Source organism: Tamandua tetradactyla, chromosome 5, assembly GCF_023851605.1.
Source record: "Tamandua tetradactyla isolate mTamTet1 chromosome 5, mTamTet1.pri, whole genome shotgun sequence".
Classification (NCBI taxonomy): Eukaryota; Metazoa; Chordata; class Mammalia; order Pilosa; family Myrmecophagidae; genus Tamandua; species Tamandua tetradactyla.
Window position 1 is genome coordinate 95,623,573 of NC_135331.1, and position 25,185 is coordinate 95,648,757.

The following is a 25,185-nucleotide window of genomic DNA, read 5'->3' on the forward strand; positions in this document are numbered from 1 at the left end:
TTAAGATCTCTTTCAGAAAATACTTATAAGAAAACTGGAGCCTAATTTGTAAGCTCTTATAGCAGCCATACTTAGTCTGAAGTTGTAACTGTACTTCTAGATTCTGAGGCACTGAGCTATATGTGCATCATTTGGTATTTCCCTGGAACTTTGAATAATTCTGTGACACCTAAGATCCAGAAATGGAGTGCTACAGCCCTGAAAGTTAGCATAGCTATATATAACAATAGTTAAAGTGCTACCAAAAAAAGAGATCAGGCCTCAATTAGAGTTAAAAACAAAGCCAATCTGGCTGGGTCTAAGGTAAATCAGAATACGGGGTAAAAGATGATAGTGTATATATTCTAGACCTTTGCCTACTATATGAGACCAAAGGCAGAGAGGTTTATTATGTCTAAAAGCAAAATTTTTGGTAACACAATCTAAATCAACCTGTCTAGATAGCTCATTTAAACAACCCAAACTCCTGGAGTCCAGAATGGAAATGAGGCCTTGTAATTCTATATAGGTTAATGTAAAACCAGGATACATCTTAGACTAACTATAGTGGGCTGATAATTAAAAAGTATTGGTAGAGGGTGGGCCGTGGTGGCTCAGCAAGCAGAGTTCTCTCCTGCCATGCTGGAGACCCAGGTTCAATTCCCAGTGCCTTCCTAGGCAAAAACAAAAAACAAACAAAAAGTATTGGTAGAGTCCCTAAAGGTCCAAATTAAAAATAAAATGAAACTATTAAACTTTCCCATCTGGGAAACCCCAGTTACCCTCTCAACCATTAGGGACTCACAAGAAAAAAGGCCAAGCCCTGGATTTTGAGGCTTGCCTTTATGAAACATTTCTGTAGGGGAGAAGCTAAGACTACCCCTAACAAGGCCTAAGAGTTGCTTCCCGGAATCCTCTTTTGCTGTTCAGTTGTGGCCTCTCTCTCTCTAAGACCAACTCTGCAAGGAAAATCATTAGCCTCCCTCCTACTTGGGACATGACATTCCAGGGTAAAAACCACCGCGACAATGTGGGGTGTGACTTCCGGAGATGAGCCTGGCCCTGGCACTGGAATCGACCATGTCTTCTGTATCAAAAGGGGGGAAAATGTAGTAAATAAAGGCTTCAGTGGCCAAGAAAGATCAAATGCAGTCAAGAAACTATTCTGGAAGCTACTCTTATGTAAGCTTTAGTTAGACAGTGCCAACTGCCATGGTTTGCTAAACCCAATCAGCACCACTCCTATTGGCTCTAAAGAACACCTAGGGCTCAAATTTAATCTCTGTAAAGGTTTCATGCACTAAGTTTGCTTTCCTGGAACCTATAATTCAGGAGGGTTCCTAGGTTAGATAAATCCTGAAACCTAGAAGAATCAGCCTCTCCGAGATTACTGATTGATTACACCCCCCCCTTTCCTTTACTGTTGACGCCCCTTCTCAATATGAAAAAGTCAGAATGGGTGTTGCCTACAGATGTGTATAGCTTGGGAGAGTGATCAGAAGAGAAGGAGGAGGTATAACAGAGAAAACAGGATTTTAACAGAGAAAACAGGATTTTAACGAACAAGTATGACTGTTGAATCAGTATATTAATATTCCTTCTAGCTTCAAGTGTTTTGGAGCAACTAAGAGGAAAAATCTGAGGTGGTGGAATGATAGCACATGACAAACTCTGGGATCTGCTCTGTAATTACTTTTGAAGGGTGCTTTGAAAATTATTCCTTTTTCTTTCTTTGCTTTGTACATAATGTTATATTTTACAAAAAAAAAAACATATTATAAGGAGGTCAAGCTGGAAAGACAGAATCATCCTGATTTCAGGTCTGTTTGTACAGCAAACAAATATATCCTGGTGGTATGATTTTGTGACACAAAGGGCCACATGAACAATTCCCAAATAAGACTGAACGATACTTAAATGCTGATTAGTCACCAAAAGAAACTGAAATCCTGACATTGTGTACAACTGTTGTCTGTGAACAGATTGGTAAATACATAAACACCTTAGATTAGTTTAGGTTGGTCCTCTTTCTAAGGGAAGGAGTGACAGAATGGTTTTTACCCCTGGCTCAACCTTCTCCTGCCTCAAATCCTGTCCTATTAGACGTGTCACTGCCTTGCTATTTCCTTTTATTTCTTTCCTGTGTTCTCATAATCATATAATGCACGCCCTGTCCCTATCTCACTCTGCATGTTCACTCCTATTTCCTCCTCATTTTACCCTCCAAATCAACTTCTTTACCATTCTCCATTGTGGGGAATAGTACCCAGCTGCCCAAGCCAGAAATGAGGATACTGACTCTGATCTCTCTCACTACCACTCTCAAGCTTCATACACACATCCAATTAATTATCAAGTCCTAAACAGGCTTCCTTTGAAATCTCTCAAATCTGTTTACATTTCCCATCGCTGCCGTCACTACCCTCTTCCCCTAACTAGCATCTCTTTCCAGTACTACTAGAACAGTCTCCTTATAAGTCTTCCTGATCCACTCCTGTTTCCTTCTAATCCATTCCATATCTTGCCAAGAATGTTCTTTCAAACATACAAGTCTGCTTTTATCATTCCCCTGCTTAACAGTTTCCTGTTTCTATGGTCTTTCTCCATGTGGCTTAATCCATTTCTGCCTCTGGTCTCTGTTCTCTCCTCATACCAGACTTCTTCCAGTTCCTCACATGGCCACCCGCTCACTCGGCTCTGGGTCTTCTATGCACATGCTCTGCCTTGCATCCGCCATGCCTTTCTCTTGGTCTTGTCTGTCTCAGCTCCAGTGCCGCTCTCTCAAAGAGCCTTTGCTGACCTTCTAGTACAGGTTAAATCCCCTGGCTATATGCTTCCTTTGGACTTTTTGTGTTTTTCCTCAATGACCTTCTACTTCACAGTATCTAAAAGCTTCATGACAGGATGGACTATGACTCGCTTACTGACTACAGTAAATCCCCAGATTTACTTCCCCCAGGATCATCACAGAATCATATGGTTGAAAGGAAATTTCTTGGTCATCCAGTTTACCCCCTGCCCAAAAGCTCAATTCCCCCCTTCTAATCCTAGGAGTCTCACTCATGGCATATTTGAATAATTATTTAAGAAATCAAGTGTCTGAGGAAAATGTTCTGTAAAAACCCTGGAGTGCCATATGGTTAAGGACTAGAAGAGCTTGGACTAAGTCAGACTATCTGAGTTTAAGTTCTGGCTTTGTTACTTATTAGTCATGTGACACTGGGTTTCTTAATTAACCTTTCTCTGCTTCAGAATCCTCATCTATAAAATGGGATAAAAACAGTACCTTCTTCATAGGACTGTTGTAAGGGTTATATTAATTAAAATACATAAAATTCTGTATAAACAGAACTGAAATCAGGATGATTCTGTCTTTCCAGCTTGACCTCCTTATGTTTGTTTTTTTTGTAAAATATAACATATGTACACACAGAGTTGACATGTTGATACTAGATATTGGTATTATTACTAAATTTTATATTATCTGTATGCCATAATACAAATGTTAAAACAGCTTTATAGAAAGTCTGACTTGTCAAATACAATGCTAAGAAGTTAATCACACAAACTTTTCAATGACTAAATGAAGACTCATCAATTATCCATAATTGTAGTCATTATTTCTACTCACCGATATCTATATACAGTTGTCCTCTCCCTTTGAACACACAAAAGACTGAGTTTCCTATTCCTGTTGTGACTGGGTGGAGCCTTGTGAGTTGTGAGTAGAAATAACATGAATCATGTATGGATTGGAATACTTAATTGCTGGAGTGAGACCCTCTAAAACAGTTTCCCTGCCTCTGTGATTACGGAAGCACAAACAGAGAAGGTGGAGCCTCCATCAGCAAGGGCCCTGAGGAACTATAATAAGCAAAGCCCCTTGCCAAATGTCATGGTCAGGTTCATATGTCAACTTGGCCAGGTGGTGGTACCCGTTTGGCTGGTTGGACAAGTGCTGGTCTGACTGTTGCTATGAAGACATTTCATAGAATTAAATCATGATCACAACAGCTGCATCTATAGCTGATGCATTTGTAATCAGCCAAGGGGAGAACCTTCTGCAATGAGTGACTTAATCTAATCCTGGATGGTTTTTGAGGAGGATTCAGAAGAGACAGTCTCTCTTCCTGCTTTGGGCAGCAAGCTTCTCCTGTGGAATTCATCCAGAACTTTCATCGGAGTCGTCAGCTTCACAGCCTGCTCTATGGATTTTGGACACTACATCCCCACAGTTAAGTGAGAAACTTTTATAAATTTTATATCTACAGATATTTCCTGCTGATTCTGTTTCTCTAGAGAACCCTAACTAATACACCAACTCTCACTGAACATGTTGTATGAACATGAAACAAGTCACTAAGATTTTGGAGTTATCTGTTGCTATAATATAACCTAGCCTATCCTGACTGATATCATATCTGCAGGATATTATTTTCTCAAATGATCCACAGGAGAAGAAACTTGGATAGGACTCTTCATCCTAAATCCTTTTATGTAAACTATTCCCATACTTGACCAGAAGTCAAGCTGAAGATTCCAAGAGATGGCTGGATGAAGTGAAAGTCTACTGGGAAAGATACTGCCCAATCAGTAGGTAAAAACGTAATGTAAAAATCCAGCTAGACACTTTTAAGTCATTCTTCCTAGTAGCATTTGATTACTTTTTAGTATCATAAATTCAGAGCACATTGGAGATTCTACTGTCTTTTTGTGGAAAGCAATCTTAAAATAAACAATTTTAAAAACCCTCTTCTTGGGATATCTGTAGGACCATCGTTTGTTCATTAATTCAGACACTTGAATAGAAAAAGAAAATGCCTGAATGACATGTTGAAATAAAAAATATCAGTAGATCTTAAAATGAACATATGAAATTTACAATTCCAAAAGACAGTTTTATCAATACTGCTATCATTTGGAAAGATGGGTAAGGCGGGAGGGACAAGAAATCTTGTGCCTATCTCTTGCTTGAGAGCCTATAAGGTACAACGTACCAAGCACTGCTGAGGAGAAGGGAAAAAAAAAGGAAAAAACTCAGTTCTAGAAGGTACTCGAAAGAATATCTTAAATGCCTATAATGCAATTCCAAACCCTACCTGCCCCTACACCCCCCAAAAAGCTTTCCTAGTTCTCACAGGAAAGTTGTCATTGAACCCAAGGGTAAAGTACATTAGAATGAAACAAAAAGTAAGAACGGTGAGGGATCAACTCACATGGCTCAGATAACTGTGAGCTCGTCTCATTTCTAGCAGAAAAGTATTTTTTTAGCTGAAGGCAAAGCACACTCAGGCAATATAAACCATCAAAATGGACTGACAACAGGGAAATCCCATCTCTTTAAATGGACCCTGTACTTTTCTTATGTAGCATAGGTAGTCATAATTAAATATTTTTATAAGGTTTTATTTAATGTCTGTTTCTACCATAGACTGTTAGTAGACTTATGTTTTCATGGAATCATCTTGTTCACCACTGAAACCTGAATGCTAACTTTATGCCAGACACCGAGTAAGTCTTCAAAGTTAGAATTTCATTTAGTTCTGGCAATAATTCTATGAGGTAAAGCCTGATATTAACTACATTTTATAGATAAGGAAATTGAGACTTAGACAAGTATCTTACCCAAGGGCATACAGCTGAACTTGAAGTTAGGTTTGTTTGACACTGAAGCAACTGCTCATGAACTATACTAAACAGCTATGTAGAACAGAATTAATCTCTCCAACACATTTGGCAAAATCCTAAAGTCAAACTCTGCACACAAATCTTGACAAATTCAACCAGGGCAGTCACAATTCCTATGCACCTGGCTAATTAGAAAGCCAGAATGACCCTCAAAAACTCCTTGGTTTAAAAAAAAGTCAACAATAACTCGTCCCCACGTAATTCATATTTTTCTTCTTTATAAAGAGCAATCTTGCAACTCATCAAAAGACCCGTTATTCCTTGGGTTTTTGCCAATGGTACTTTAACTATAGTTGTTTTTTTTTAAGTAAATGAAAAAATATTAAGTTCTGTAAAAGTTGACTGTTACTGAGACAAAATACTGCAGCAGAATGAAGAATCAGGAAAATCTGGCATTTTCTCAACATCCATAGAAGTAGTAGAAACTATCAACTAAAGATAAAGAATTTGGGTCAGTGTATATAGTAATTTCTTATAATTTAGCTGTCAATTTTGGGATCAGAGAGATAGGAAGAGGCTCAAGGGATTTGTCAATCCCCCACATAATAAGCAACAAACAAAAGATCTAGCAAATCTTATTCCACAAAATATAAAAGAATCTTAAATGTTAGTAATATTTGGAAACTGACTGAGCTCATGTAAAGCTGAATGGTATCCTTATTCTAGACGTAAAACACCAATGGAAGAAGAAACAAGACATAAATTTAGCATGTTGCTAAGAGCAAGAAGTACAAAAATCTAAGGATACTGGAGTACAGACTTTGTCCAATCATACTGAACTTTGACACGAAAGAGTTAATTATCAAACATCTTTTCTGAGTAATTAAGATTACAAAACAAGAAAAATTATTATAGAGCTGCCTTAGGAAAAGAGGCAGAAAAGAAAACACAGCATTTCTCCCCTTCCTTTTCCCTAACCATTGGTCCCTTTTTTGGAGGAAGGATATATGGCATGGTTTAACACTCACGTTGGAAAAGCATCCTATCTTGAAACAACTGAAATTTCAGTTTTTCTGAGAGTCAAGTCAAATAAGTTGGCAGGATGCAAAAATTGAGTTAAAACTAGCCATAGGAGGAGTGGAGCCTGCAGGAAAATTCTTAGGTCCTGGTTCAATATCTTTAAAACTGACCTAGATCGTTTCTTGGCCTTTTGGTTAAGATCAAGTGTAGTATCTGTTCTTATCAGTTTAATATCTGATACGTCCTCTATCCGAGGACAATATATTAAATGGATTTTTGGAGCAGGGAGATGGAATAGGAGCTTGCTCCGTCCACTCCACGCATCGACCTGGTATTGCGGTACTTCCAGGAACGGTGCACTCCCTTCTCATTGCGGTGTGAACTGACAGACTTGATTTTTAACTTGCTCTTCTGCTTTGCTTCTTTTCTTTACCAGACAGGATATCTATAGCTCTCTTCCTGTTTTTCCCCCTGAGCTGCTTGTACACTCGTTTCTTCTTCGTCTTTCTTTCCTTCTTTCCTTTCTACTGTCACGTCCTTTATTTGTGGCGATGGCTAACCCAAGTTTCGCGCAAGTGGTAAATAAATGCTAGGTAGTAAAAAAAAAAAAAAAAAAAACTGACCTAGAGACCTGCAGTTACATAACTCTCCACAAAAGCAATTGATAATTTAAATTCATCTTATTCTACTGCAGTTTTGGTTAACTTAACCTCAGAGCCCAAGCCTAAGAACTTCCAATAAAAATTACTATGTGTCAAGGGATAGAAATGGGAAAAGGAACGGAAACTTTGCCCTACCTGCCTGTGGAAGTTCCCCCTCCAACACCAAAATTCTCCAGGAATGTATTGTTTCAGCCCCCTTAAATGATCAAGAATGAGACAAAAGCACAGATAAGTGCTTTTTTTTTTTTTAACTTGAAGCATGTAAAATTCTTAATACATAAGTAAAGAAAAGGAAGAGAGAGCAGGGGAGGGGAGCAAGAAAGCACTAACAGAGAAGAATGTAGGACAAGTACAGTATTCTATTTCGTTCTAATCTATCCCCCAATTTAATGGCTGATAACTCAAGCACACCACAAGCCAGCTACTGTGCCTTTCTCTTCTCGGTCACATATAATCTCATAATAAAGTTTATTCTAATCAACCCTTTGTTCCCATGTTTCCACTATAATATAAAGACCATATAAGGAAATAATTGGTAAAATGACATGGCCCATCTTGGTACAATTCACTCACAATTCAGATACCATGTACTTGTAGTGTTTGGTTCTGGAAGTTATACTTTACAAAGGTCACAGAAAAAACTGGACTGCATTCAGAGGCTAGTATCTAGGACAGGTAAAGAACCCAAAACCAATCCAAATGAGGACCTTCATGTGTTCAGCCTACAGGACAGGCATTCTAATAACTGAAGGGCTGTCACATGGGAAAAGTCCTATCATTGAAACCTCAAGGGGGGAGGCAAATTAATGGACAGGATAGACAGAAGAATTTCATTCAGCTCAGTAAAAAAGAAAAAATTTCTAAGCAGCAAGGCTAATCAAAGACAGAAAACTGCCTCCGAAGATAGAGCAAAGGGTAGACAACCATTTACCAGAGATGCTTAGAAAGGGGTTTAGATATCGAATGTTTTGGACCAAGTCAATGTTTCTCTAAGTCTAGATCAAATACAAACTGAATTAGAACTATTTGGAGGTGCTTATTCAAAATCCAGTGATTCTAATATTAACTCGAGATTTAGAACTAGACTAGGTAGCCTTTGAAGTTTCATTTCTACTCATTCTCTAATGTCACTTAGGCTATCCAAAAGTTTCCTTATTTTTTGTTGCCTCTGTCAGAGACCATTCACAGTCAAATTTCACTAATTCTTTTTCTTTGCCTATTGAAGGTCTATCTACCCCTTCAGAACCCAGTTAGAATCAATGATAAATGAGGTCTTTCCTGATTTTCTAACCACGTGTGGTCACCTCTGTTTGGCTACTTTGTACTACACCAGTGGAACTTGTTACTACAAAACGAAGATAATAATATCTACCTGTATACTCTAAACAGTTTGAGGGGAGGGTCTGTGCCCATGTCCTACCTTATCCTTTATGCTTAGCACAGATGTTTGCACACACTGTATTAGAAATTCAACAAATAATTGTTGAATGTCTTTTACTGTGGATATTTTGTGATCTCACCAGATTGTACCCTTACTTGGCAGGTGCTCATCTTTAATCATTGTGATCCTAACATAGTGCTTAACTAAACTAGAAGGTCTGATAAGCCTTGAATTAAAGTATTTGAGTAATGGCTATTTTCTTCCTGAGTTTTCAGGCAATAAGGCATTTTTCCAGACTAAAAATAATTGAATGTCCACCATCACTTCTTCTAACTCCCACTAACCTTAAATGCACACATCAAAAATGTTCTGCATGAAGCCCCATGTTCCAGAATTCTGAGCTGGCACAGTGGGAGGCAAATATGAGATAGAGGGCTAAACTGGGAACTAAATGAATTCGAGAGTCTCACACCACCAAGAAAGGGGGTGAGTGAAGGGACCTGAGGCACCACAGAATCATAAAATATTAGAGATGGAAGGAGCTCTACCCCTATCATCAAGGCTCTGCTATGGGGAAGAAAGGCTATGGAATTTCCAGTTGGAAGATTCTACTTGTTAACTCTAAAATGACAATTTGTTCACATTGATCATTGGAGATATTTTCATTTTCTTGCAATGAAGTAGGGTATAGACAATGTCCTGATTCTGGCTTTTCTAGAAGGATTGGTGACTTTGATAATAATAACAGCAACTGGGAAAAAAAGTGATCATGAGACAGAAAACTTGGGCTAGTCTGCAGCTGCGTACTAGCTTAACCTCTTTAAATCTCACTTTCCCCATTGTAGGTGGGAAATTCTTTACAATATTTTTTATGAAGCACAAATTCTTGTATGAATATTGAGCCCTAATATATATAATAATAAGAGGACCACATTCAAATTCTAACTTTTGAAACCTTTCTGAAGACACCTTCCCTTCCAAAAAAAATTTAATCATTTCTTTTTCCACGTTTTCAAAACATTTGGGTCATTCTACTGTGTGTTTAATACATTATATTCATATAAATATATAGAAATAGCTCTTTCCATGTCCTTATTTTTGCTTAGAATGCCCTATCTATTTCCTTTATCTGGAAAATGCCCATGTCTCCTTCAAGATCCAGGATAAATGTCTCATCCTCTGTGATACACATCTTTCCCTAATATTCCTCTTTGCTCTAACTATACTCTATAAAACCCCTCACTATAGCCCCACCACTTAGCAGCATTGTTGTGACCAACTTGAGGAAAGTGCTCGTGTTCATCCTGAATTTCTGTACCAGAACTCCTTAAAAAATAAGCAGTAAATAAAAAAAGATATAAGCATTGTTAAATTGCTGGAAAGAGGGGAAACTAAAGCAAAGGTAATTCAATTCAATATATAATCCCAAACTTTGGAGAATGTAATTATTTTTTAAATTGATAGGTAAATACTAAATTAATACGATGCAGACTTAAGCTCAAACAAAATAATTAAGTTCTGTAAGATTTAGCTTTGAATAAAATCAAATGTTCTGCAAATGGCAGTTTAAACCAGATTCCTCAAAGATTACAATGATCAAGAGCTAAAGAAAGAGGCAAATGAATAGCAGCTCCATTTCTTCTATAGTACATGGGATGGTGATAGATGCAGATAACAGTGCCGAAGGCAGCCCAAGTGCCATATAAGACTAAAACGGTATCATTACTCCTTACCACTCACAGCGGTCCTCTTTTTCACACTAATCCTCAATACTGGTTCCTTTGCCTCTGTTAAATATTGTATGTCTCCATCCTGTGGTAAAAAAAAAAAAAAAGCCTCCTCTTATCCCTGTTGATTCCCACATCTATTTGCCCCATTTTATTCCTTCTTTTCACCTTAAATTTATTGGATAAAAGATCTACCACTCTCTGCCTCTGTGCTGGTTTGAAATGACATATGTACCCTAGAAAAGCCATGTTTTAATCTTAAACCCATTTTGTAAAGGCAGCCATTTCTTCTAATCCCTATTCAGTATTGTATGTTTGAAACTGTAATTAGATCATCTCTCCGGAGATGTGATTTAATCAAGAGTGGCTGTTAAGCTGGGTTGGCTGGAGCCATTCCTCCATTCCTCCATTTGGGTGGGTCCTAATTAGTTTACTGGAATCTTATAAAAGAGGAAACATTTTGGAGAGAGATTTAGAGAGAGCAGAGCAGAATGACACAGCCATGAGAAGCAGTGTCCACCAGTCAGTGACATTTAGAGATGAAGAAGAAAAATGCCTCCTGGGGAGCTTCATGAAACAGGAAGCCAGAAAAAGCAGTTAGCAGATGACGCCATGTTCGCCATGTGCCCTTCCAGATGAGAGAGGAACCCTGACCGTGTTCACCATGTGCCTTTCCAAATGAGAGAAAAACTCTGGCTGTGTATGCCATGTGCTCTTCCATTTGAGAGAGAAACCCTGAACTTCATCGGCCTTCTTGAACCAAGGTATGTTTCCCTGGATGCCTTTGATTGGACATTTCTATACACTTATTTTAATTGGGACATTTTTCTTGGCCTCAGAACTGTAAACTAGCAACTTATTAAATTCCCCCTTTTAAAAGCCATTCTGTTTCTGGTATACTGCATTCCGGTAGCTAGCAAACTAGAACAGCCTCCATTCTTCTGTCATAATTGACTCTACTCCTAATATTTGTTGCCAGATTCTCTTAATTCATCCTTGATAATTTCTCTTACATCCATCCTTCTTTTTCATTCACATCTGGCATCTACTGCTCTTTTATGACACTATAATCTGGAAAATCAGCATTTAATTCCTAATCATCCTTGGATTTGCAAAGAAGTCTAGTTCCTATATTCAAAAACTTGTCCATTTGAAGAGACAGAATCTAGATATAAAGTATAAATATTATGGGAAAAACAAATGCTATAAAGTCCTCATTCTCTTAAAAGCATGTGCCAATGTAACAAGGCTCTCTTAAGACTCTTATGCTTTCTAATTGGGAGCACTGCCCTTGGTTCTATCCTCTACTCTGTTCCCTTTCTCCATTTTGTCCTATGGATAATAATAATAAGCCCACTGATGTACAGATTTTAGATTTGGTGGTTAATCCTCACAACAGATAAAGAACCTGAGATTCAAAAAGGTAAAGTAACTCACTCCCCTAAAGTCATATCTCTACTAAAGGATTAATCTGGGATTCCAATCCATGTGTATTTGGTTCCAAAGCCAATATACTACTTGCACTAAGTCTCTTAATAACACTAATAGCTTCAGTTATTACTGCAATTACTTCCAAATTTTCAAATTGGTAAAGTTTAAGAAAAGTTGTATTTTAGTAAGATAAATTAGGTGGTGGCATGCAGGCGGGAATGGAAAGGAATCATACGGAGGTTGGGAAGCCAGAGAGGTAATAATTTAGGCCTTCAGCCATAATGGCCAGGTCTAGGTTGCTGGCAATGGGAATGGAAAAAGAGATGGATATAAGATAAATTTTAAAAGATGAATCAAAAGAACTTGGCAACTGCTTAAATATATGAATAGCAGAAAAAGAATCAAATTTGGCATAAATTATAAACCTATGTAACCAAGAGAAAACAGAAAGGGTGACATAAACTGAAATACAAAAGACAAGGACAAGATCAGAATTACTGGGGGAGGAAATGATAAATTTCTTGTTATAATTATTTAAAGTAAAACAACTTTGTGACTGAAATGTAGGGAGGTAACCACTTATCTTAAAATAATGCCTTTCTGCCTTTCCTTAAAATGACACTAAAACTGATTAAAAGGACTTTAAGTCACAGAATAATAATCTCTGATTGGAGGAAATACTCATGTTCCTTGCATGCTATCTTTTTTTTTTTTTTCCAATTTATAAAAACTGCAATGCCTGCAAATTCCAAAACTATTTATTCAAAGGAGATGGTTAATAGGTCTCATCTATTTAGCTGGAAAGCATATAACAAGTCCTGCACAAGAAGACCACAGACAATCATTTGAGTGAAAATTTATGCAAAATAATAGATGAGTAATAGATTTACACCAGCAGGGCTTCATGTCTCATTATTTTATACTGACTACTAATACAGCTTAGTATTAGAATTTGAAAAAGAACAGAATATGGAAAGCTCCCCTTGCGGAATTTATTGTACTCTTTCAGCTATTATGGGTTTCATTACAGATTTCTACTCCAAGGCGTTATTCTTTGTTTTATTTTCAAAATGAGGCTCATACTTTAAAAATGGCTTTCTGGGAAACCTCTACATTTGCATGAATTCCAATGAAACTCTGTTCTCTGTCTGCTGTTATCATTCTGTTCAGCAGCTTGTTACATATTTTATAGGGTTAGGACATGATTAACAATGGACTCCTCTACAGCATTCCATAAAGCAACAAAATCAACAGTAAGGCTCAGCAAAGTAAACATCCAGAGTGCTTTTAAATATTTGGTTTTATCGTTTTTAAATGACAAGTTTTAAAAGAAATGTTATGAGGTAGATGAGGATGTAGCTATAGTACCACCCCTATGATTGAGGATAGCCTGTTAACTGGATAGATTCTGTATAAAGAATGTTCCCTACTTACCTCTTGAACATTGTCTTATGAAATCTACTGGAACATTAAATGTCCCCTGCATATTGCATATCATTCCAAATGGAGAGAGAAGACGAGAGAGGGGATTAAAATGCTACAACAGCAGTAAGTGCTACATAAATAAAGCAAGTTGCTTTTTGGAAGGAGAACACATCAGAAAATGGGATGAGTTTCAAACAGTGCAGGAATATTTAGGATACATTCCAAATTCAACCTTGTATTCTATACATGCATAGAACAAGCTATACACAACAGGTCACATATTGGCAGGACAAAAAATGGTTTCCTTTTGTTAAGGGAGACAACAGAAAAATAAATGCTGGGAAGTTTTTCAAAGGAGATCAAAAGGTGTAGTGAATAATGACTCTGATAGACTTCAAAATGAAAATTCTTCAAGCAAGCAGGTCTGGGTTTCAAATAATTAACCTAATACTTGCACAATGGATTCGATAAAATATAATGAAGTCAGAATACAAAACATTGCCTGAGGGCGGGCCACGGTGGCTCAGCAGGTAAGAGTGCTTGCCTGCCATGCCCGAGGACCAGGGTTCGATTCCCCGTGCCTGCCCATGAATTAAAAAAAAAAAAAAAAAAAACCATTGCCTGAGAAATGTTAATTCACTGTTCATGTCCTCTGGTGGACATAACTATGTTATTGGAGATGAGCACAAAGTATTAAAAAGCAGTGGAAAACACTTTCTAATATACCTGATTTGTCTATTTTTTTAAATTTAATTTAATTTAATTTTTATATGGGCAGGCAACCAGGAACCAAACCCAGGTCTCCAGCATGGCAGGAGAGAACTCTGCCACTGAGTCACCGTTGCCCTGATCAGTCTATTTTTGAGGTTAAAGAGTTCAAAGCTCACATCTTGAGAATGGGAAAGTTTAAAAAAATATTTTTTTCACAAGTACATTTTAAACAGCATCGTTACTATAAAATTAAATACTGGTAATAAAAGTGAAAGTTCAGGGTGTTTTTGTGACGGTGGCTCAGTGGCAGAATTCTTCTCTGCCATGTCGGAGACCTGGGTTTGATTCCTGGTGACGGCCAATGAAAAAAAAAAGCAAGTTCATGATAAGAAAATAAAACCACATTCATTTAGCAAAAGCTAATTCTAAAAATAAGGAGAGTCAATATAGCGTTATCAGCATAAGAAATGCCACTGTCATCTGGGCTGTCCAAGGGAAACCAACACTTCCTGTACCAGATATTTCTTTTCTGGGAAGAAGAATAAAAACTGAATTTCACTGGCCCGGTAGCACAACAACCAGATCTGGAGTATCTGGAATTCTCATACATTGCTAATAGGAAAGCAGTATATGATGAAACAAAAAGCAAAATCAGATTTACCTAATACTTACAAAACAGTGCCCAAGATCTTTTTCATTTTATGTCTATTTTAAAAGTTTACATACAGCAAAATTTATTCTGTTTGGTACACAGCTTTATGACTGGCAAATGCACTCATTCACAGAACAGTTTCATCATCCCAAAACATGTCCTTATACTGAATGTGGTTAAATCTTCTCCCCGGGGCTAACTTTTGGCAACTACTGATCTATTTTTCATTGCTATAGTTTTGCTCTTATATAGAATGACAAACAAATCCAATCATATAGCTTTTTGAAACTTGCTTCTTTCACTTAACATAATACATTTGAAATTCATCCATGCTGTGGCTAATTCCGTTTTACTGCCATTTTACTGCCAAGTAGTACTCCGTAATACAGATATGCCACAGTTTTCTTATCCATTCGCCAATGGAAGGAGCACAGTTTTTGTCAACTATTAATAATATTGCTATAAACAATCTTATTCAAATTTCGTGTAAACATAAGTTTTCATTTCTCTAAAGTAAATACCTAGAAGAAGGTAAGTGTATATTTACATGAAAATACAAGAATGTATTCTTCAAAGTGGCTACACCATTTTGCATTCCTAACAGTAATATATAAGAATTCCAGATGCTCCAGATTCTCAATAGCACTTGGTATTATCAGCTTTGTTTTTGTTTTATTAATTCATTTTTAGCCATTCTAGTGTGTAGTGGTATCTCATTGTGGTTTTTGATATCTCATCATATTTTTAATTCGATATCCCTAATGAGAGCTTCAGAGAAGATAAGGTAGGTGATTGTGGTTGGAACTTAGTGAGCAAGGCAGATGGAGAGGTATGAGAGAAGGATGAAGAAGCAGAGGCACAGACCAAATCACGTAAAGTTTTACAGTCCTTTGAGGAGTTTGGAAGTGAGATGCCATTGATGAGTTTTAAGGAAGGAGAGTAACTCATTCATCTTTAACATTTGCCTGGTTCCACAAGAAGAATTATTTGGAGAGGCAAGCAAGAATAACAGTTAGGAGACTACTATAGCCCGGACAACAAACAATGAGTGGTGGCAGTGCAAATTATCTACACTGGATGGATTCAAGATGTACTTTAGAGTTAGATCCAATAGGACTCTGATGAGCTGAAATGGGGAGAATAAGAAAAAGGGGAGACAGGATGACTCACTCCTAGGTTTAGGGTCCAAGAAAATGGGGTAGATAATAGGGTCATTTTCTGGGATAGAGAAGAACAGACTGGAAGAGTGAAAATCAAGAGTTCCATTTGAATATGCTAAGATTGAGATACCTTTCTATTTCTCTTTTTGAATCGATACAAATGTACTAAGAAATGATGAATATACATCTATGTGATGATATTAAGAATTACTGATTGTATATGTAGAATGGAATAATTTCTAGATGTTGTGTTAGTTAATTTTTTTAATTAATTAAAAAAATGCAAAAAAAAAGATATTACAAGACAGTTTATCCTTGAAGAAAAGATTAGGAGTGATGCTTTCTCAATCAAAATTATTATTTCAGATGCCTTCCATCTAGCCACCATTACAATGAGAAATAGACAAAGGGAATATTGTGCATGGGCTGGGGAGAGGGGTGGGTGAATGGTGTCTGGAATTAAGATAATTTGTCTTTTAGTTTATAAGTTGCCCCCCCCAAAAAAAAAGATTGAGATACCTATGAGACATTTGAGAAGAGATTTCAAGCAGCTGGAAAGACTTGAAAGAGAGAGAAATTTGAGAGCTAGAAGCATATACAGAGATGAGAAAGGAGAGTTCAGGTAGAGAAAAGTAGGTGGTTCATAATTAACCCCTTAAGCACTTCAACATTATATTGAATTACCGTTTACAAATATCTTTCCCCACCAACTAGACTATAAATTCTTCAAGCGCATGGATCATGTCTTTTCATATCCACATCTAATAAGTCCAAGTGGTGCCTGATACTTAATGAGTGCTCAGCAAGAGCCTATAGAATTCATGTGGATAGGATGTATGAGGGAAGATGACAACAAGATGTCCAGTACATACTAAAGTAGTGAAGATAAGCAACTCTAAAGATATTGTAATCTCAGACAAGAAGCTTCCAGGCAAGATTTCACAGTGTTCACAAAGGGCAACTAGTATCTCAAACAAAAGGTGAGCTCTTCATTCCAAACAGAGTAGAGAGGCGTGCTGTTTGAAAGGAAGTATGCCCCGTAGAAAAGCCATGTTTTAATCAAAATTCCATTTCATAAAGGTAGAATAATCCCTATTCAATACTGGATGTTTGAAACTGTAATCAGATCATCTCCCTGGATGATGTGATTTAGTCAAGAGTGGCTGGTTATTAAACTGGATTAGGTGATGACGACATGCCTCCACCCATTCGGGTGGGTCTTGATTGGTTTATTGGAGTCCTATAAAAGAGGAAATATTTTGGAGAAAGAGATTCAGAGAGAGCAGAGAATGCTCTCTCTGCTCAGCACCACAAAGCAGAGAGTTCACCAGCCAGCAACCTTTGGAGATGAAGAAGGAAAATGCCCCCCCGGGGAGCTTCATGAAACTAGAAGCCAGGAGAGAACGCTAGCAGATGATGTCATGTTTGCCATGTGCCCTTCCAGCTGAGAGAGAAGCACTGACTGTATTTGCCATGTGCCTTCTCATATGAATGAAAGCAGAGTAGAACGACATAGCCACGAGAAGAAGATCCCACAAGCCAGCGACCTTTGGAGATGAAGAAGGAAAACGCATTCCAGGGAGCTTGATGAAATAGGAAGCCAGGAGAGAAAGCTAGCAGATGACGCTGTGCTCACCATGTGCCTTTCCAGCCAAGGGAGAAACCCTGACTGTGTTCACCATGTGCCTTATCACTTGAAAGAGAGATCCTGAACTTCATCGGCATTCTTGAACCAAGGTATCTTTCCCTGGATGCCTCTGATTGGACATTTCTATAGACTTGCTTCAATTGGGACATTTTTTCTGCCTTAGAAATGTAAACTAGCAACTTATTGCTTTGGGGTTAGTTTGCTGTTCTTTCTCCAGTTCTTCCAAGTGGACAGTTAATTCCTCAATTTTTGCCCTTTCTTCTTTTTTAATATAAGTATTTAGGGCAATAAATTTTCCTCTTAGCATTGCCTTTGCTGTGTCCCATAAGTTTTGATATGTTATGTTTTCATTTTCATTTGCCTCAAGATATTTACTGATTTCTCCTGTAATTTCTTCCTTGACCCAATGGTTGTTTAAGAGTGTGTGGTTGAGCCTCCACATATTTGCAAATTTTCTGGCGCTCTGCCTATTATTGATTTCCAACTTCATTCCTTTATGATCTGAGAAAGTGTTTTGTATGATTTCAATATTTTAAAATTTGTTAAGACTTGCTTTGTGACCCAGCATATGGTCTATCTTTGAGAATGATCCATGAGCACTTGAGAAAAAGGTGTATCCTGCTGTTGTGGGGTGTAATGTCCTATAAATGTCTGTTAAGTCTAGCTCATTTATTGTAATATTCAAATTCTCTATTTCTTTATTGATCCTCTGTTTAGATGTTCTGTCCATTGATGAGAGTGGGGAATTGAAGTCTCCAACTATTATGGTAGATGTGTCTATTTTCCTTTTCAGTGTTTGCAGTGTTTGCCTCATGTATTTTGGAGCATTCTGGTTCAGTGCATAAATATTTATGATTGTTACGTCTTCATGATGAATTGTTCCTTTTATTAGTACATAGTATCCTTCCTTGTCTCTTTTAACTGTTTTACATTTGAAGTCTAATTTGTTGGATATTAGTATAGCTACTCCTCCTCTTTTCTGGTTGTTATTTGCATGAAATATCTTTTCCCAACCTTTCACTTTCAACCTATGTTTATCTTTGGGTCTAAGATGTGTTTAAGGATCCTGTTTTTTAATCCATTCTGCCAGTCTATGTCTTTTGATTGGGGAGTTCAATCCATTAACATTTAGTGTTATTACTGTACAGGTAGTACTTTCTTCTACCATTTTGCCTTTTGGATTTTATATGTCTTATCTAATTTTCCTTCTTTCTACACTCTTCTCCACACCTCTTTCTTTTGTGTTTTCATATCTGTCTCTAGTGCTCCCTTTAGCATTTCTTGCAGAGCTGGTCTCTTGGTCACAAATTCTCCCAGTGATTTTTTTTGTCTGAAAATGTTTTAATTTCTCCCTCATTTTTGAAGGACAATTTTGCTGGGTATAGAATTCTTGGTTGGCAGTTTTTCTCTTTTAGTAATTTAAATATATCATCCCACTGTCTTTTCACCTCCATGGTTTCTGCTGAGAAATCTATACATAGTCTTATTGGGTTTCCCTTGTATGTGATGGATTGCTTTTCTCTTGCTGCTTTCAAGATCCTCCCTTTCTCTCTGACCTCTGACATTTTGATTAGTAAGTGTCTTGGAGTACATCTATTTGGATCTATTCTCTTTGCGGTATGCTGCACTTCTTTGATCTGTAATTTTAGATCTTTCACAAGAGTTGGGAAATTTTCAGTGATAATTTCTTCCATTAGTTTTTCTCCTCCTTTTCCCTTCTCTTCTCATTCCAGGACACCTACAACACGTATATTTGTGTGCTTCATATTATCATTTAATTCCCTGAGTCCCTGCTCATATAGTTTCTGTTTCTTGTTGGATTTCAGATCTTCTGTCCTCCAGTTCACTAATCCTATTCTCTCTCTCTCGAAATCTACCATTGTAGGTTTCCATTGTTTTTTTCATCTCGTCTGCTGTGCCTTTCATTCCCATAAGTTCTGTGATTTGTTTTTTCAGACTTTCCATTTCTTCTTTTTGTTCATTCCTTGCCTTCTTCATACCCTCCCTCAATTCACTGATTTGATTTTTGATGAGGTTTTCCAAGTCTGTTCGTATATTCTGAATTAATTGTTTCAGCTCCTGTATCTCATTTGAACTATTGGTTTGTTCCTCTGACTGGGCCATATCTTCAATATTCCTGGTGTGATTTGTTCTTTTTTGCTGGCATCTAGACATTTAATTACCTTAACTAGTTTATTCTGGAGATTGCTTTCACTTCTCTTACCTAGGGTTTTCTTGGTGGATGAATTTGTTGTCTATCTATTCTTTGACATTCAGTTCAGCTTTTTCTGGACCTCTAGCTTAGGCTTTGTTTAACAGAGGATAATTTTTCAGTTCTTGTTTTCTTATTTCTTGCCCTGCTTGTATGGTACCTTTTCCCCCCACCCTTAGGAGGGTCTATGTAGGTATTATAGACTCCAGCCGGGTTTTCCTGGACTAAACTGGCCTCCAATTAGGGGGAAGGAGTCACCTGCATCAGTTTTCCCTGAGGGTGAGACCCAGCAGGTTGAAAGACTTTCCTGTGAAGTCTCTGGGCTCTGTTTTTCTTATCCTGCCTAGTATGTGGCGCTTGTCTGCCTGCAGGTCCCACCAGCATAAGATGATGCAGCACCTTTAACTTGGGAAGACTCTCCCTGCTGGGGGTGTGGTGGAGACAGAGGAGAGGTTGTAGGCTGGTTTTAATGGCTTCAAATTACCAAGCCCTGGTGTCTGTATTCCTTGAGTGAGGGATTCCACCTGAGTTGGGTTTTACCCCTCCCCTGTGGAAGGCACAGGCGGGAGACAAGCCCTGAAACAGCTTGTTTCTGCCTATGCCTGGAGCAGTTGCAGCCTGAGAAGTCCTGCTGCTGAATCCATAGGCAGTCAAGCCTTTGTAGAAACACAGCCACAAAAACCTCTGTTTGTTTTCTTTTTTTCTTTTTCTGTTAGCCCAATGAGCAACCCCCCCCCCCCCTTTGACCAGGTTCACCTGAGCTGGGGGCCTATTTTTAGTAGTCAGAATTTGTTAATTAATGCCACAATTGGTGTTTGGTTGGACTCAGCCCCTGCTGCTGTTAAAGTCTCTTTCCTTTCCCCTCTGGGAAGCAATCTGTGGGGGAAGGGCGCCAGCTGCCAAGGCTAGTGGAACTCACGGTTCTGGGGAGACTCGCACCTAGTCCAGCTGGTCCCGACTGGGGTATGCTGTGTGTCCGGTCACTGATGTGGCTCTGGGAGATGTTCTGTACTGTTTCTGGTTATTCAGTAGTTGTTCTGGAGGACTAACTAAAATGTGCACATTGCTAACCCACCATCTTGGCCACACCTGACTAGCAACTTATTAAATTCCCCTTTTGAAAAGCCATTCTGTTTCCGGTATATTGCATTTCGGCAGCTAGTAAATTAGAACAGATTTTGGTACTAGGAGTGGGGTGCTGCTGCTGTGGTCTGCAAATACCAAGCATGTTGGAATGGCTTTTTAAATGGATAAGGGGAAAGTTTGGGAGGAGTTGTGAAGAGCTTGATCGAGAAGGCCTAAAATGCTTTGAAGAGACTGTTGGTAGAAGCGTGGACTCTAAAGATACCTCTGACGAGCCCTTAGACAGAAAAGAGGCACATGTTATTGCAAACTGTAAGGAAGGCAGTCCTTATTTTAAAATGGCAGATAATCTGGCAAAATTGACTAGTGGTTTTGGCTGGAAGGCAGGTTTTAAAAGCCATGAACTTGGATATTTAGCAGAAGAGATCTCCAAATTAAATGTCAAAAGTGCAGCCTGGTTACTCCTCACAGCTTATGTGAAATGCTACAGGAGAGAGGGAAGCTGAAAACTGAACTCTTGAGTACAAAGAAACCCTGAACTTCATCAGCCTTCTTGAACCAAGGTATCTGTCTCTGGATGGATGCCTTAGATTGGATATTTCTATAGACTTGTTTTTTTTTTTTTAACATGGGCAGGCACCAGGAATTGAACCCGGGTCCTCGGGCATGGCAGGCAAGCACTCGTACCTGCTGAGCCACCGTGGCCCACCCTAGACTTGTTTTAATTGGGACATTTTCTTGGCCTTAGAACTGTAAACTAGCAACTTATTAAATTCCCCTTTTTAAAAGCCATTCTGATTCTGGTATATTGCATTCCAACAGCTAGCAAACCAGAACAAGAGCTTATCCTGGAGATTATTATCATGAATTATACATATATCACCTTTTTAGTTAAGATGTTATGGAGAGGCTGGAGGGAACTGGCTGAAAATATAGAACTGTGTTCCAGTAGACATGTTTCTTGAAGATGACTGTAAAATGATATAGTTTTCACAATGTGACTGTGTGACTGTAAAAACTTTGTGTCTGATGCTCCTTTTATCTACCTTATCTACAGATGGGTAAAACATATGGATTAAAAATAAATAAATAATAGGGGGAGCAAATGTTAAAATAAATTTCATAGATTGAAATGCTGGTGATTGGTGAGGGGGAGGGGGAGAGGGTATGGTATGTATGAATTTTTTTCTTTTTATTCCTTTTTCTGGATTGATGTAAATGTTCTGAGAGGTGATCTGGTGATGAATATACAACTAAGTGATGATAATGTGAGTTATTGTAATATACCAAGAATGGACTGACCATGTGGTAAGAATGTTCGTGTTCATATGTTGTTATAAAAAAAATTTTTTTAATTAAAAAAAAAAAAAGGTGAGTACTTCAAAACAGCAAATTAAAACATTTCTTTGTAAGTTAAAGAAGTCAGTTTTCACCCAGAACTTTTCTGAGAATTTCTTTTTCTTCTAATTTTAGTCCATGGGCTACCCCCCTACTTTTCCAACTATCTTGCAATTAGGCAGAGCCATGTTATTGGTCCTGGCCAAGGGGGTTGTGAGTGAAAGAACACATTACTTTTATTGTGAAGAATTTAAATACTAGTGCTAGTGCATGATTCCCCAATACTAACTTTTCCTGTTGCACTGACCAAGGATGCCACATGTTTCAGGTGGCATAGCTCTAAGACAGCAGAGCCTCTATTGGCCTAAGGCCCTGAGACTCCAGGCGAAACAGAATCCCCAACCTATCACAGACCTGTTGTATGAACCAGAAATGGACTTTTGATATGCCAAATTTCTGAGATTTTGTTTTTGTTGCTGCTACAGCATAGCTTAGCCTATTATTACTAACATGCCTTGACTGATGAAAACCATATTTATAATTACGGAAAATTATGTTTAAAATTATGGAGGAGATAAGTTGAGTAATTTTGGTCAAAGAACACCTTTTACGGTGCACAAATGTGCATTTAATTAGCAAGTCTAATTATTTGCAAAGACCAATCCTTTTAAAGTAAAGGTCAACATGAAGTCTCTGATTTTGTTAAAAAGCCTTTTTATTTCTTACCATTACTTCTTGAATTGGTTTGTATAATTCCTTAAAAAGAGTTTTAGCTTTGTATTCTTTCATTTGTTTCATTTTCTTTGGAGGATTATCTCAAACTACCTTATGAAGGAGATAAGTTTAGTGACTAATTTTGGATGATATAGATATCAACTAGAAAATAAAAAAACAGTCTAGTTAATAGAATAGAGAGTTGATGCTAACATAAATATTTCAGTGAGATAATCTGTTTCTTACATTTTAACACTTAAGTTAACAAAATTCTTGGTTATAACACTACATTTCTAAGGATATGCACCTAAATCTTATACAGTAAAAAAATGTAAAAGATTTGATTTCTACATGAGTTTCTCTTTATATTTAAGCTTTGAATTTTTTCTGTGACAACAGAGTAGTAATCATCATCAAACAGTTGGATATAAAAATGAAAAAAAAAAACATTTGCCACTTATGCCACTTCAATGCAGGAAGCTGACAACACACTACTGCTTGTTTTTAGGTTGGTAACAACATTATTCTGAACATTATTATGCATGCTGCAATTGCATATTTATTTTTCCTTCAAAGAGGAAAGGAAAAAGAATTTACTAATGTAATATAAGAACAATGGTACACCCTAAACTAATAACTAGTAAATTTATAATAAATAAAAATAATCATTTCTTTAAATTTATAATAAGTAAAAAGTATCATTCCTTCAAATATCATACAGGCAGTCAACCAATGGAATTTGTTACTAATTTCAAAGTCATGACTTTTTAAAAAGCTGGATAACAATAATTCATGAATTTTTAATTTTTATCACCTAACTATAAAAGCAATTACATATCATGTTTTAGAAAATCACCTCCCTAGTCCTGAATAAGGTTTTCGCCCTAACTCCTGCTCATCTGGCGTGAAGGAATGGCACAGTAAGCTTGATTGTCATAGACTTCACAGTCTCTATCATAAAAAGCTCAGGCAACTAAGACCAACCCTTACAATTGCATATCAGGCCATACTTTCAAGAATGCTAGAGACAGTTTAACTCAGGTCACAGAAAATTAGAATGACAAGGAATTGCTAGGCAATTTCTTTATCCATACGTGTAGCCTCAGTTTGTACAAGGGTCAAATGAAAACCTAGCCTACCCTCAGCAACACCACCCCACATTTTCACCTGCTTCCTGAACAAAGCCACTGTAATGTCTTACCGGCATTTCAGTTTTAATGTATCCAAAAGATTTATCAACTTATCAAAGTAGCTTTCTCCTCCTTCTTCTTGACTTTTCTATTTTTGTTCTGGCTCCAAACTCTTCTAAATTACTCAAACTTTGGGATTATCTTTGATTCCTACTTCTTCACTCTCCATCATCCTCTACTTAATCACAATTGCCAAGTCCACAGATTCTATATCCAAAATACCCTTTAGCTTCTTAAAACAGGTTCTGGGAAGATGGTCGTGTTCAGCCCAGCTCCAAGAAACAGCTAGAGAAGGGACAGAAAGGCAACTGAGATGGCAATTTCAGGGTATTAGTGACTTGGGAGTCTTCCGTACCACATAGGGAGGCCCTGGTTGCAAAAGCTGAAGAAATGAGAAGCAGAGAACCAGAGAAGGTCATGCTGGTGCAAACAGTCTAACAAGGAAGTACATCAAGCTGCAGTCCTTGACCATGCTACCCTCACCGGCTTAGCCCCATGACCTGCAACTCACCCCACACTCCACGAACCTGAACCCTGTCACCCGCCCTGCCCACCCGTGCTCTAAGTGCCCCCGCCCCACCAACCCTGTGCATGTGTACCTGCCCCACAACCCCTCTCCAAGCGTGCATACCTGCCCTAGCCCAACCCACCTTTCTTGCAAAAGTGCAGTCTTGACCCACCTCTCACGAGCACTACCTCCCCCTTCCTGCCCCCTGCAGGCAGTCGACAGCAGAAAAAGGCTATGGGCATTTACCTCCATATCCAGGCTACACCCGCCCCCATACCCAAACAGTTGTGTAATCCCATCCTGCCTGACCTCAGCTCCCAGATGTGTACATCAGTTTACGGCCCTCGCAGATCTACATATGCGCACAGCCCCCAGTCACACCTCCCAGATATAGGAAAGCCACTGACCTGCACAGCTGGGCCACATCAACCTCCAGCCCATGCAGGCACAACACTGACCCACTGCCTGGAGCTCTGTGCCCGATAACAAAGGGCCCCACATCCTATACCAGCTCACACCAGGGTCCCAACCACCTAGACCCATGCATTCGCACAGCCACATCCTCCTGCTGCTGGGGGCCCAGGCTCACAGGCACCAGTGTAGCATCCCCAACCTGCGCATATACCTGTACTGCCACGCATCACCTCAGTGTTGTACCCGCCCTGTGTTCTGCATCCTGCTGCACATCCATCCCACAAATACAAGGCTTTTAGACT

The 25,185-nt window shown here is 38.3% G+C and overlaps 1 protein-coding gene and 1 non-coding gene across 5 annotated transcripts in view; one reads left to right on the top strand and one right to left on the bottom strand.

Moving 5' to 3' along the window:
* Positions 1 to 25,185, bottom strand: part of BTBD9 (BTB domain containing 9) — a 540,815-nt gene that overhangs the window by 308,107 nt on the left and 207,523 nt on the right. The window lies entirely within an intron of this gene.
* On the top strand, positions 6,802 to 6,992 carry LOC143685407 (U2 spliceosomal RNA). The gene has a single exon (XR_013176640.1). It is a non-coding gene; the product is annotated as a U2 spliceosomal RNA (small nuclear RNA).